This window comes from Phoenix dactylifera, unplaced genomic scaffold (assembly GCF_009389715.1).
Source record: "Phoenix dactylifera cultivar Barhee BC4 unplaced genomic scaffold, palm_55x_up_171113_PBpolish2nd_filt_p 000153F, whole genome shotgun sequence".
Classification (NCBI taxonomy): domain Eukaryota; kingdom Viridiplantae; phylum Streptophyta; class Magnoliopsida; order Arecales; family Arecaceae; genus Phoenix; species Phoenix dactylifera.
Window position 1 is genome coordinate 392921 of NW_024067702.1, and position 15054 is coordinate 407974.

General features: G+C 40.7%; 1 protein-coding gene across 3 annotated transcripts in view; it reads left to right on the plus strand.

The window, feature by feature from the left end:
- Positions 1-15054, plus strand: part of LOC103721050 (probable DNA helicase MCM9) — a 54257-nt gene that overhangs the window by 13709 nt on the left and 25494 nt on the right. The gene's annotated exons all lie outside the window — the stretch shown is intronic.

Genomic DNA, 15054 nt, shown 5'->3' on the forward strand with positions numbered 1-15054 from the left:
CACACCGGTACATGCCCGTACTGGTGCGAACCGAGCGGTACGCACTAGTCTGGGGTGAGTTGAGATAGCGCGGTACGCACTGTGGCACTTTTGAAAGTGCCATAGCACCAAGCGTGGTTTGAATGGCACTTTCAAAAGTGCCACACGCTAGCTGAAAGGAGAGGGTAGGTACAGTAGTTTGAATGACACTTTTAAAAGTGCCACAGCGCTGGCTGAAAGGAGAGGACAGGCGCTGTAGCACTTTCGAAAGTGCCACAATGCCCAGCGTCGCTGGCACAATGCATGGGTTCGGCTATAAAAGCCGAATGATACATTAGGCAAAGGCAAAAACAAACTGAAAGGAAAGACAAAGATGAAGGAGGAAAAGAAGAGAAAGGCAAAGACAGGCGTGAAAAAAATTGAGGGTCAGAAAACATCGTTTTTCTTCAAGAAAAATCCAGCAAAAGCTAAATAAGGTAAGATTTCTTTTCCCTATATTCTTTTTTAATATTTCTTTTAAATTACTTAAAAAAATAAGTCAAAGAATGCCAGAAAAAGGAAATGATGCCCAATGTTTTTATTTCGTCTTGAATTTTTTATATGTTGTCGATATATAGACGATGTGAACGGTGACATTAACTTTTGTTTTTACAGAATATATATAATTTATATTTTAATAAAAGTTTAAAAATTAATTTTATTATTAATTTTTTTTAAAAATACCATACGTTGTACGTAATTCAAAAGTCATTTTGGAGGGAGAATTAATTTTTGGTAAATTAAAAATAATTAAAAAAGTAAAAAATAATTTAAAATTTTAGAAAAAATTAATATGGTCATAGGAATGGAGCCATCAAGGAGAGGGCAACCCCAAGAGCGTGATATTGGCTGGGAGCATAGGAAGATGCTCGATGAATGGCACCAGTTTTAGTGCAATTATTGCCACAAGTGCTTCAAGGAAGGAGGGATAACCAGGTTAACACAATACTTAGCCGGTAATTCTCGTGAGGTATCTGCGTGCCCGGAGTGTCCACCGAAGATCTGTCTGCTGATGAGGAAAAACCTCACTGAGATCAAAGCAGCCAAGGCGAGGGCTGCCAAGAAGAAAGCGAAGGTGGAACGCCAAGCCGTAGAGGTACCTTCTTATCACTTTATGGAGTCAGAGGAGGTCAAGGGTCCAGATGAGGAGGAGACACAGATCCAGGCTGTCATGCGGCCGAGCCTGGATGATCAGTGGCAGCAGGAGAAGGTGGCGAGGCATCGGACTCGATTTGGGCCCTCGTTTTACGATTCAGGCGCTGGTTCTGGTGGAAGCAGACAAGATTCGGAGTTTCAAAGGACAACCTTAGTCAGAAAGGGCAAGGGCAGAGGATGTAGCCGGATTGCATCTATCCTATAGCCAAAAGACTTTCGGAGGGATTCTACCAGGAGCGTCAATCCATGATGTAGATCTGCATGCCTTCCTCAAAGAGATTCGAAGCAGCAGAGGGTAGACACAATGTGAAAGGTGAAGAAGGATATGTGGCGAGCTATTGGATCCTGGTTCCACTTCAGCCATATTCCAGCGAATGCGGCAGACAAAACGTACTACAAGTCTGCCATTTCCGCCATACAGTCTGCCGGTCCCGATGTCGATTCTTCAGGCCCGAAGGACATCTACGGTGAGCTTCTTGACAACAATAAGGAGTTACAGGATTGCCTCTTATAAGAGCAAGTGGTCCACATATAGGCTTACTCTGATGTGTGATGGTTGGACTGGTCCGACAAGGTGGAGCATCATCAACTTTCTGACATACTATGATGTGAAGACCTTCTCCCACAAGTCAGTTGATGCTTCGAATCAGGTGCACAATGCCTCATACATCCTTAGACTTATAGAGGAGGTGATTAATCAGGTTGGAGAGGAGAATGTCATGCAGATCGTCACTGATAATGGGCCGCAATATAAGTTGGCCGGAGAGATCTTGATGGAGCAGCGACCACAAATTTTTTGGGGCCCATATGCTGCACATTGCATCGACCTCATCCTGATGGACATTGAAAAGCTCCGTAGGGTGCAACATATAGTGGAGATAGCCCAACGCATCACTAGGTATATTTATGGCCATACTTGGGTTCTTTCGTTGATAAGAAAGTATGCAGGGTGAGAGATTCTGAGACCAGGAATCACACGGTTTGCTACGAACTACATTGCACTTGATAGCCTTATCGAGAAGAAAGGAGCCATACGTCAGATGTTTGTCAGTCCCGAGTGGCATAAAAGTAGATATGCCCAGGCCGACACTGAAGGAAGCAGGATGGAAGACTTGGTGACGAGGCAATCATTCTGGCAGCGGGCCAATGCGATAGTCAAGGCTATCAAACCATTATATCAAGTGCTGTGGGTCGTGGATAGCGAGAAGTATCTCCAAATGGGGTTTCTGTATCACATGATGGAGAAGGTAAACGCTCAGATCATGGAGGCAGATCTAGCCCATGCCCATGAGTACATCGACATCATTGAGCAGCTGTCGAGAGCCCAAATGGGTAGGAAATTGCATCTAGCAGGTAAGCGATAATATTGATAATTATACTGATGGATCATTCAAGTTTGTCTGCTTTCAAACGTTTGACATAAGCTGACACCCCCAAATCCTAAGGTGAGAAAGTACCGGTTTCCATCCCGTCCACATCTCATGTGGTGTTTTATTCACAGATTTACTTGGAACCTTATTAAGTATATAACAGGCTAACTCAAGTGTATATCTCCAAAAGGATATGGGCAGATCAGCAAACCCCATCATGGATCGAACCATGTCTAACAGAGTTCGATTTCTTCTTTCTGACACACCATTATATTGCGGTGTACCAGGAGGAGTCCATTGGAAGAGAATTCCATTTTCTCCTAGATATGTCAAAAACTCACTGGAGAGATATTCACCTCTTTGATCCGATCGAAGAGTTTTAATACTTTTTCTATTTTGTTTTTCTACTTCATTGCGATATAATTTGAACATTTCAAATGATTCAGATTTATGTCTAATTAAATAGACATAACTATACCTAGAAAGATCTTCTATAAACGTAATGAAATATGAATACCCACCTCTAGCATTTGTGCTCATTGGTCCATATACATCAGAATGTACAAGGGTCAATAAGTCACTGTATCGTTCATCTTTTTCAGTAAAAGGTGATTTGGTTATCTTTCCAAGAAGACATGATTCATAGGTTGTCAATGATTCACAATCATTAACATTGAGGATTTCCTCTTTACTTAACCTGTTCATTCTGTTCTTGTTAATATGACCTAGCCTATGATGCCAAAGGTAGACATCCGTGATATTATCTATTCTAGGTCGCTTACTTGACTTGTACATTACATTAATAGGCTGTGACAATATATAAATTCCATTGCTTAAATGGCCATGCATTACAGTAACACCATTCATAATGATATCACAATAATCTCTTTTTATTGAAATCTCATAACCATTCATGGCCAAAAGGCCTACAGAAATTATGTTCAACAAAAAACTTGGACAAAAGTGATAGTCACTTAAGATAATTTCTTGAGAATTGAATACAAGTTTCAGACTTCCTAAAGCTAGAACTGTAACTGATCTTCTATCTCCAACGTTCAGGAATCTTTCGCTTTCTCCAAATCTCTCACTGACTTGCAGTCCCTGCAACGAATTGCAAATGTTAAAAGGACTACCGGTATCCAATACCCAAGTCGAATTATCACATATTGAGAAATTACAAGGTATTATCATATAAGTACCTTAATCGGCAATTGATTGCATCTTTCTTTTTTGCCGTTTGGGTCAAGGGAGGCAATGTATTGAGGATAGTTCCTCTTCCAATGTCCTTGCTTCTTGCAGAAGAAGCACTCTGCCTTACTTTGATCAGCCTTTATCTTCTTTGTCTGACTTGGCTTAGCATGTTGCACCTTTTTTTTTGATTCTTATTTTTCTTCTTCCCTTTCTTAAAGGTGCTACGACCCCTGGACGAACCTTCCACTAAATTTACCGACCCTTTTAGGAGTTGGTGATCCTTCTCAAAAGTTTGTAGTAAACCCAATAATTGGTGATAATTTACTACCAGTTTCGTCAGAAAGTTGGTGAGAAATGGGCGGTACGAACCAGGAAGAGAGTTCAGTATAGCATGTTTCCCCAATTGATTATGAAGGAAAAAATCGAGAGTGCTCAGGCGCTTGATCAACTCAATCATGCATAATACATGATCGGTCATCGATGCCCCATCCTTCGTCCGTGCGCTGAAAATAGCACAACTAGTCTTGTGCCTTTCAACGTCGTCGGGAGTGCCAAAAGATTCGTTTAACACTTGAACGATCTCTTCAGGCTGGGCATTCTCAAACCTACGACTGAACTCGTCGTTCATTACAGCAAGCATAATGCAGCGGACAGTGATACGGTCACTGAGCCACTTCTGATAAGTGTCTCTGACTGTACCCCGTGCATTAGCAGCTGGCTGCTCAGGTGCCGGATTCGTTATCACATAAAGGATCCATCCATGCTCTAGCACTATCTTAAGTTTTCTAAACCAGTTATTGAAATTGGGTCTAGTCAACTTGTCATTATCCAACAATGAACGAAGTGACAGACTAGTGGTCATTTCTGCATAAAAAGAAAATCGGCTATCAGTATATGAATTGACAATACCCTAAATACTTAGACTTTAGTCTAAAGATTCTTCCACTATTTTATACAAATTTGTAGCCTCTACCTCAAATTCGAAGAATTACACTTAAATCTTTAGTGAGCACTAGAACCCAATAGATCGCATATGGGCCCGAGTGTGGCTCGGCCAACCCATATGCACCTATTGGTAGGTTCTGAACCAATTGTTTCACCAAACAACTTTTAGTGATGATTTTGCCCCAGCCTTCCGGCAGGCGTGTGGCGCCTCCACCAAAAATTCTGGTTAGATCCAACCATTAACATGATAGGGTTCCGTGTAATCTACTAATAGATGACCAGCCCGAGTGTGGCTTGGCCCACCTGATCACCTATTGAAGGTACACTCGACTCATCATATATTGAATGACAATCCTAATGGTCAAATAATCACCAGGCGTGTGGTGCCTCCAATGATTATCTAGCCATTGGACCCATTATCATCCAACTTAATGGAAGGCTATGACCTAGTTATTTCTATAATTGTTTCATTTTAAGAACCTAACAATTTTAGAGGATTTGATTTAATTGAGAATAGATTAGAAGAACCGGTTAATTTATATCCTCCCACTGACTTCATCAAGTCAGATCAATAAGAACTAGATTCAATCCGGTTAAGGAGACACCTAAATCAGTCATACTGATTTTTCTTAAAGGCATGGGTCAACTCGAATCATTAAGTGATCCAATCAAAATGCGATTGATTATGTCAGCCAGGTAAGTGAGATCGATGGAAGAGATATGCCATTAACTCGACAAAAACCAATCAGTGCGAGTAGCTCTCAATTAAAAACCACCGGTCAAGCTGCCAAACTTACCTTAGACACCGACTGGTTAATCAATTTTGCTTTGATTACTCAAATGACTTGGGCTCAACCTCTGAGCCTCAATCAAGTTCCATCTTGGTCTAATCAAAGACATGGAATTAATCAATCTACAACTATTGCAAATTGAACTACAATTACCTTGACCTAATCTAGTTACTACTTAATTAGATTTGATCAATTAATTCTATTAGTCTTTGAATGATTCTAACCTTAGGTTTAATCCAGTCTTAAGAACTTGATTCAAGCTAACCCAAACCCCCAAAAGCTTATACAATTGTCGTTTAATTGAGTTACAATTCTAGATCTAGATTTTCATATCACTTAATTCTTAATTAAGTGTAAGCTTATGAAAGTTTAGATCTTTGCATAATCTTTTAATTACACCTTAATTATAAACTTTCAGTTCTTAAAATATTTTTCAGATCTGAGTTTGATAATTAATCATGTGTAGTTTACCTTTTAATTCATGTTTAAATCATTACGATTTATGTTCATACATCATATATATAAACTGTCATGAATTAATACAACTGTTGCATTTGTTTTCAGATCTGATAAGTCTTTTAAAATCATTGATTAAATGAATCATAAATTTTATTTAGATCTAATCTAAACAATTTTATGATTTCAGATTTATTCATGTTACATATCTTAACATAAACATTGCATCACATGCATTCAAATTTCAGATCTAGTTAATCATTCATAATTGGCAATTAAATCAATTATAAAAATACTTTAGATCTAATCTAAACATGTTCATGATTCCAGATTTAATTGCAATGATTTAAAACAGAAAAGATTAAACAAGTAACTTGGCTCTGATACCACTGAAAGCGAATCGATGACGCTAGTAGTGATAGCATGCTGAAATTTAAAACTTTTTCAAAATCAATGGCTGTACCTGGTCGGGTTGCCTATGTATCCCTTCACAAGGGGGATCAAGCCACACGTAGTTCTTTTAATTTTGAAAAATCGCAGCGAAAAAATCGTATTAAACATTTTAATTCTAGCATGCATAAGAAATCAAATTTCAAAGTACCACTACAAGTATTTATGATCAATATGCCGGGATCGTTTAAACGATTACGCTAAAATCATTGCACAATTAATTTCAGATCTAAAATGAGATTATTGAGCTCTAAACTCAATTAATTTAACACCCAACTAATCTTCGAATGCCCATCGAATAGGCTCTGAAGATTATTTTGTGAAGACCCCAAAAGAGATTTAACCCTCGGGGATTGGAACCTATAAGTGATACAACTTTGAATCTAGATTCATACGTTTATAAAATCTGAAAGTAATGTATCCGATGCTCGAGCTTCGTAGGCACACACTCGTCTGGCGTCTACGAGTAATCCACGCGAAGCTCCTGGAGTGATCCAATCCCACGGAAGTGCTAGCTTGCACAGGATCGTCATTTGCTGAACTTTGATCTTCCCAACGCTATCAACTTTTGATTCGTCTTCTTAGAAGAACTTGGAGGAATGGTTTATAGGGATTGAAGAGGACTTAGATCTGATCTAAAAGCTCTTTTCAGGGATCCCTATCAGCTATGGCGGATGGACTTAGAGGAGATGGAATGGGCGGGATAAAGGCTGAATTTCATTCAATGATTTCATGCATTTGGCGACTTGGAACTCTTCCTTTTTAAAGGCATGCCATCTGATCATTTGAATTCAAAATTCAAATAGAAATCTGGTATCTTGTTGGCGCATGTAGGGGATAGTTGCAACAAGATAGATCTTATCTTGTTTGAATTCAAAATCCAAACAATAATTGGGTCATGCGGGTGGGATAAGATCAAAATGGATGGTGATGATCTTCCATCATCATCTACCCATTCTCCCACATGTGCCACGATCCGAATCCCTTCAGATTTTATTGAAAAACCATTTCTGGATCGAATCCCGCAAGTTCAGCCCGTCCGCGAGCTCCAGAATTTCTGGTCGACTCCAAGTCGCCTCGAGTCGACTCCTTCCCCTTCGAGTCGACTCTAAAGTCGAGCTGAGTCGACCCCATAGCTTCACAGGTCGACCCCGGCTGAGACAACAAAGAACTTCTTCCCTTGATACGCCCAGTGAGTCGACCCCTTCAAAGCTCGAGTCGACCTCAAAAAAACTCGAGTCGACCCCACCTGAAAAAATAGAAGAGGTCGTGTCACGCCCCCGGCCCGAGATCGCGAGTCGGGGGTCCGCGCCAACCGCCGCACACCCGTAGGAAACTCTCCCCACGAGCATGCAAGGCATATAAACCAAACACTTCAATTATGTAATTCTAAAATAATTTAACTGAATAAATGCAATCTTATTCCATTGACTAACTCAAGTCATAAGGTCTCACAAGTCTAAATACGCAGTGGAATAATCATTTACCAACATGCAGAAACCTAGTTCTTAAAATAACAAAAGTCCACCAATCATAATAAATGTCCATAATAACAAATCAACTTAAATAACCCTAATCTAAGATAACTTGTGCCACAATCCTGCTAGTCGCTCTCCCAATTTGAATCCCCAATAGACTAGTTCTCGAAATCTGTAAAACAACAAGAGATGGTATAATGAGCTAGACAGCCCAGTAAGTAATGAACACTCTAGCTAGATAAATCAAACAATAATATGTGGAAAATAAATAAATATGCAGTTCCAAAGTATAAGTCAAATATTTCTTAAATTCATAAGATTCTTTTTGCGGTTTCAAGATTCTTTCACATATTCAATTCATCTTGTCGATCCTGGACTATGACCACATGTTCCCTGTGGCAGGGTCATCAACACCGACTAATCTTCTTGCGGTGAGTCCTTCAGGACAGTCAATTGCTAACGTATCTGCCCCCATTGGCGGGGTCCTCAACATAGCCAGGTCGATAGTTCAATTAGTTCTCTATTTCATATTTCAGTTATAAAAACATACAGTGTCAAAACCAAATATCGTTCATATCTTAACCTCTTTCAATTTATCAGATTCAACTCAACAGCCAGGGACTATGACCACATGTTCCCTGTGGCAGGGTCATATCACCGACTATTCTTCTTGCGGTACCAATGTATTAGCCCCCATTGGCAGGATCCTCAACATATCTCGACTATAAGTCTGAATCTATTTCAAGTCATTATCTTTTCTTACATTATGTTCAGTGTTTCAAGCCGAAAAATACAATGTCAGAGCAATTAAATACAATTCAAACCAGAAGCAAATATGTTCAATCAGAGTCATACAATATTCTAAAAATATATAATCCATGCATCAAATTCGTAATCACAAATAATTCGATTCGTAAAACAGATATTTAGTTTGCCGATAAATCTAGTAAAGAGGTTACATCACTTACCTTGCGAACGCGATCCACGACAAATCCAATTAATTCCGCAAATCCCTTCCAGAACCTAATATTCAAAAATCGTATTCATCTTTTAAAATTCATCACAATAAATATATATAAAGACTTAAATTTTTAATATCCTCCCATGGCTGGCCCTGCAGGAGTGCCTAGCACCCCGAGTTTGGGTTCATACCCGTAAACCATTCTCTTTCTTTATTATTATTAAATTATTTTCCTTTTCTTTTCTTTCCTTTTCTTTTCTTTTTCTTTTTTTTTCCTTCTTCTTTTCCCTTTTCTTTTTCCTTTTCTTTTTCTTCTTTCTTCTTTTCTCTCCCGACTCCCTTCTTCTCCTTCGGCGAAACAGGGATCCATGACCCCTGCCGCCGCCCCCTCTTCTTTCCTCCCGGTCGAACCCAAGGCGGCCGCGGTGGCCAGCCTTGGCAGTGGCAGCGGGTGGCGGAGCAAATCCGGCCACCCCCGGCAACTGGCGGCGGCGAACACGCCGACGGCTAGAGCAAACCGTTTTGGACCTAAATCCGGCGATCGGCCGGCTCCAACCCACCACACGTCATGGCCAAGCAGTGAAAGAAGAGGAGAGAAAGGCTAAGGATTCTTACCTCCGTCCCGACGTCCGGCGCCTCTCTTCTCCGGCGGCAAGGAAGAAGAAGACCACCCGGTGCCGTGGCTTCTCTCTCTCTCTCTCCCTCCCTCTCTCTCGGTGGCAACACGAAGAAGAACCCCCCTGCGTGCGGCGGCTCTCTCGTTCAGTGGGCTCAAAGGAGGAGAGGAAGGAGAAGGAAGCCCTAAAACAGGGCTCCTCCTTCTTCGGGATGGAGGATCCATCCCGTTGCCTCACGTGCGTTGCACGTGAGGTCAAGTATTGGGACTGGGCCGGTCAAGTGGACCGGGCCCAGTTCCAGGGTCTCACATTCCCCCCTCCTAAAAAAATTTCGTCCCCGAAATTTGCGTACCTGCAGTTTCAAAAAGTTGAGGGTATTTCTGCTTCATCTCATCTTCCAGTTCCCAGGTAGCTTCTCTTTCTGAATGATGGCTCCACTGCACCTTGATATAAGGTATAACACGGTGTCTCAAAACTTGATCTTTTCTGTCTACTATCCGCACTGGATGCTCCTTATATGATAGATCTTCTCTAACTTGTAAAGGCTCAAGCTTCGTGACATTACTTGGGTCTGATATATATTTCTTCAACATCGAGACATGGAAAACATCGTGTACACCAGCTAGAGAAGGCGGCAGGGCAAGTCTGTAAGCCACCTTACCAATTCTTTCTAAGATCTCGAATGGACCAACAAATCCGGGATTCAATTTTCCTCGAATACCGAATCTTGCAACTCCCTTTGTAGGTGATATTTTAAGAAATACATGGTCACCAACTTGAAATTCTAATAAAGCTTCATAAGGCGCCATCTGTATGCTACTCTGATAACTGTTATTATATGCAAATTCTATCAGAGGTAGATGCTCATCCCAAGAACCCCTCATATCTATGACGCAAGCTCTCAACATGTCCTCGAGTATCTGAATGGTCCTCTCAGACTGGCCATCGGTCTGAGGGTGAAAGGCAGTACTAAAACATAACTTTGTCCCCAAAGCCTTATGCAAGCTTTTCCAAAATTGTGATACAAATCTAGTATCTCGATCAGACACAATGGATACTGGAATACCGTGCAGTCTCACAATCTCTTTAATGTATAATTTAGCTAGCCTTTCCAGACCGAACCCAACTTTGATAGGTAAAAAGTGTGCCGATTTGGTTAGCCTATCCACTATCACCCACACGGCATCGTTAGAACTGGGAGTCTTTGGCAGTCCTGTTACAAAGTCCATGGAAATTTGTTCCCACTTCCATAGTGGAATGTCAAGAGGTTGAAGCGGCCCTGCTGGTCTTTGGTGTTCGGCCTTAACCTGCTGACATACTAGACATTGTGCCACGAATTGAGCAATTTCCCTTTTCATGTTGTTCCACCAATACAATTCCTTTAAATCTCTATACATCTTAGTTCCTCCCGGGTGCACTGTATATCCAGACTGATGAGCTTCTTTAAGAATTTCCTGTTTAATTTCCAAATCCCTAGGTACACAAATTCTATTCCGATACCTCAAAGATCCATCCTCATGTATCCCGAATTCAGATATATCTCCTGCTTCTACTGACTCTCGAATCTTCAATAACTGCTGATCATTACGCTGAGCTGTCTTGATCCTCTCTATGAGTGTCGGCTGAACCTGCATATAAGCCAATTGAGTCCCCGAGCCAAGTATTCGGATCTCTAATTCAAGTTTCCTCACATCTTCCAAAATATGTCGTTGGCTAGTAATCAAAGTGGCCATATTTACTATTGACTTTCTGCTTAAAGCATCTGCAACAACATTAGCTTTTCCAGGGTGATAATTAATCGTTAGATCATAGTCCTTCAACAATTCCAGCCATCTTCTTTGTCTCAAATTCAGTTCCTTCTGGGTAAATATATATTTCAAACTCTTGTGATCTGTAAACACCTCGCATCGTACCCCGTAAAGATGATGTCTCCAAATCTTGAGAGCAAAAATCACAGCTGCTAACTCCAAATCATGAGTAGGATAATTTTGCTCATAAGATTTTAATTGTCTAGAGGCATAGGCTACTACTTTACCGTGCTGCATCAAAACACAGCCGAGTCCCTTTTTTGAAGCATCACTATAAATTGTGAATCCATCATCACCTGTAGGTATAGTAAGAATAGGTGCTGTAACCAATCGCCTCTTTAATTCCTGAAAGCCTCGTTCACAATCTTCAGTCCATTCAAACTTAACTCCTTTTTGAGTTAAGCGAGTCAAGGGTATAGCTATAGAGGAAAATCCTTCCATAAATCGTCTGTAATAGCCTGCCATTCCTAGAAAGCTGCGAATCTCAGAAACATTAGTAGGCCTGTTCCATTGTACTACGACTTCCACTTTTGCTGGATCCACAGAAATCCCATCTCCGGATATGATATGCCCCAAAAACGATATCTCATTCAACCAAAACTCACACTTCTTTAATTTAGCATAGAGCTTCTCCCTCCTTAAGAGTTGAAGTACGCTTCGTAAATGTTCCTCATGTTCTTCTTTTCCTTTTGAATAAATTAAAATGTCATCAATGAACACCACCACAAATCGATCTAGAAAGGATTTAAATATTCTGGTCCATAAAAGCTGCTGGGGCATTCGTCAATCCAAAAGGCATCACCAAGAATTCATAATGTCCATAACAAGTTCTGAATGCAGTCTTGGGTACATCTTCCACTTTGATCTTTAGCTGATGATATCCTGTGCGGAGATCAATCTTAGAGAAAACATGTGCACCTTGCAACTGGTCAAATAAATCATCTATTCGAGGCAAAGGGTACTTGTTCTGTATAGTGACTTTATTCAATTCTCTATAGTCAATGCAGAGTCTCATGCTTCCATCTTTCTTTTTCACAAAGAGCACTGGAGCTCCCCAAGGTGACACACTAGGTCGTATAAAACCCTTGTCCAGTAAATCTTGCAACTGATCTTTCAATTCTTTTAATTCAGCTGGGCCATTCGATAAGGAGCTTTAGAAATCGGACCTGAACCGGGTACAAGATCAATAGTGAATTCAATTTCTCTGTCCGGTGGCAATCCTGATAACTCCTTGGAAAAGACGTCCGAAAATTCATTCACTATAGGAATATCCTCTATCTTTAGTTCATCTTGTTGTATATCAATTACTGAGGCCAGATAACATGTGCATCCTTTCCTTAACATTCGTCCAGCTTGCAAAGCCGAGATAATATGAGGAAAAGCAGTTTTCTGGTTCCCACAGAAACTGAATGCCGGTTCCCTTGGAATTTGGAAGTTTACCCTCTTGCCATGACAGTCTACTGAGGCATGATAGGTAGCAAGCCAATTCATCCCCAGAATGACATCAAAATCCCACATATCAAGTACAATCAGATCCACAGGTAACTCCCTATCTATTATTTCAATTTTATATGATTTGCATATAACATCAGTGCTCAACATACCGCCTACTGGTGTCTCCACATAGAACTTAGTGGTCATAGATTCACACAATATGTCATGTATTTTGACAAAGTTTGAGGATATGAATGAATGTGTGGCACCAGGATCAAATAAGACATAAGCATAAATATTGGATACAGGAATAGTACCTGTCACCCCTGCATTAGAAGCTTGTGCATACTGCTGTGTAAGTGCAAATACCCTTCCTTGAGTCTTTGGCCTCTGACTTCCTTCCATTGCCTGCGTAGATTTATTCTCGTTTCTTTGTGGGCAGTCTGCAATTTTATGACCTTTCTATCCGCAATGAAAATAAGAACCTGTAACCTAGGGACAATTTGCAAATTCATGATTACCGCCACATCTTGAACACTTCCCACTCTCATTTTTGAGATTTCTATCTTTATTTGGCTTCTAAGCTGGATTCTTGAAATTCTTGTTTCTCCCTTTAAATTCAGCAGGTCTGTTTCTTTTCTTTTGGTTTCTTTCCCTTTCAGCAAAAGCTTCGTTGACTTCCCTTTCAATGATTAAAGTTTTATTCACCACAGCTGCGTAGGTAGTCAACTCATAGGGTACCACTTGCTTCCTAATTTCAATATTCAATCCCATCTCAAACTTGTGCACTCAGTCTTGCTCATCCTCTACCAATTTCGGAACAAATTTGGCTAGTTCTGTGAATTTGGCTTCATATTCGGCCACTGTCATGCCCCTTTGCTTCAAATGGATAAATTCTTGTTCCTTCTGTGTCCTTACACTCCGAGGAAAATATTTATCATAGAATGCTTTTTGAAATTTATCCCAAGTGAGAGGTTCCCCATCATGCTCAAATTTATGCTCCAATATCTGCCACCAATTAAATGCTTCTCCCTGCAACATGTATGATGCAAGTAGAAGTTTTTTATCGTCCCGGCATCTTAAGACAGCAAATGCTTTTTCCATCTCTGTAAGCCAATTGTCTGCTTCCAAAGGTTCTGTAGTCCCCTGAAAAGCTGGATGAGCCAGCCTCTTAAATTCAGCTATGCTGCTACGATGTTCACACTGTTCCCCTCGTCCTTGCTGTGGCTGTGTCTGGAGCAACTGTGCTTGTTGTTGGAGCAACTGCTGTTGCACCTGCTGTTGCATTTGCATGAGGCCCACCATGGTCTGCATAACCTGGCTTAAGCCCGGTTCCTGTCCCGTTTGAGGGCTCATGACTCCCTCCTGCTGAGGGATACTCCCAACCCGTTGGGGTGTGCTGTCAGCATGCCGGTTCGGTGTCTCATCTGCAGCACTAATAGTAGTCTTTTTCGCCCGACGTTGAGGCATCCTGACCTATATGCATCAAATAACAGCAGACTCATAAAAAGAAAGCTCACCGAACTAAAATAAATTTTTTTTATAAGAATAATCATCACATTCTTTACACCTAACGTCCTAATGTCCCTAGTGTCTACCCACCTATACTCATATCGGGTATGATTCTTTGTCTTAGATTCTATCCAAGTCCGCTCTGATACCATAAAAGTTGTTACGCCCCCGGCCCGAGATCGCGAGCCAGGGGTCCGCGCCAACCGCCGCACACCCGTAGGAAACTCTCCCCACGAGCATGCAAGGCATCTAAACCAAACACCTCAATTATGTAATTCTAAAATAATTTAACTGAATAAATGCAATCTTATTCCATTGACTAACTCAAGTCATAAGGTCTCACAAGTCTAAATACGCAGCGGAATAATCATTTACCAACATGCAGAAACCTAGTTCTTAAAATAACAAAAGTCCACCAATCATAATAAATGTCCATAATAATAAATCAACTTAAATAACCCTAATCTAAGATAACTTGTGCCACAATCCTGCTAGTCGCTCTCCCAATTTGAATCCCCAATAGACTAGTTCTCGAAATCTGTAAAACAACAAGAGATGGTATAATGAGCTAGACAGCCCAGTAAGTAATGAACACTCTAGCTAGATAAATCAAGCAATAATATGTGGAAAATAAATAAATATGCAGTTCCAAAGTATAAGTCAAATATTTCTTAAATTCATAAGATTCTTTTCGCGGTTTCAAGATTCTTTCACATATTCAATTCATTTTGTCGATCCTGGACTATGACCACATGTTCCCTGTGGCAGGGTCATCAACACCGACTAATCTTCTTGCGGTGAGTCCTTCAGGACAGTCAATTGCCAACGTATCTGCCCCCATTGGCGGGGTTCTCAACATAGCCAGGTT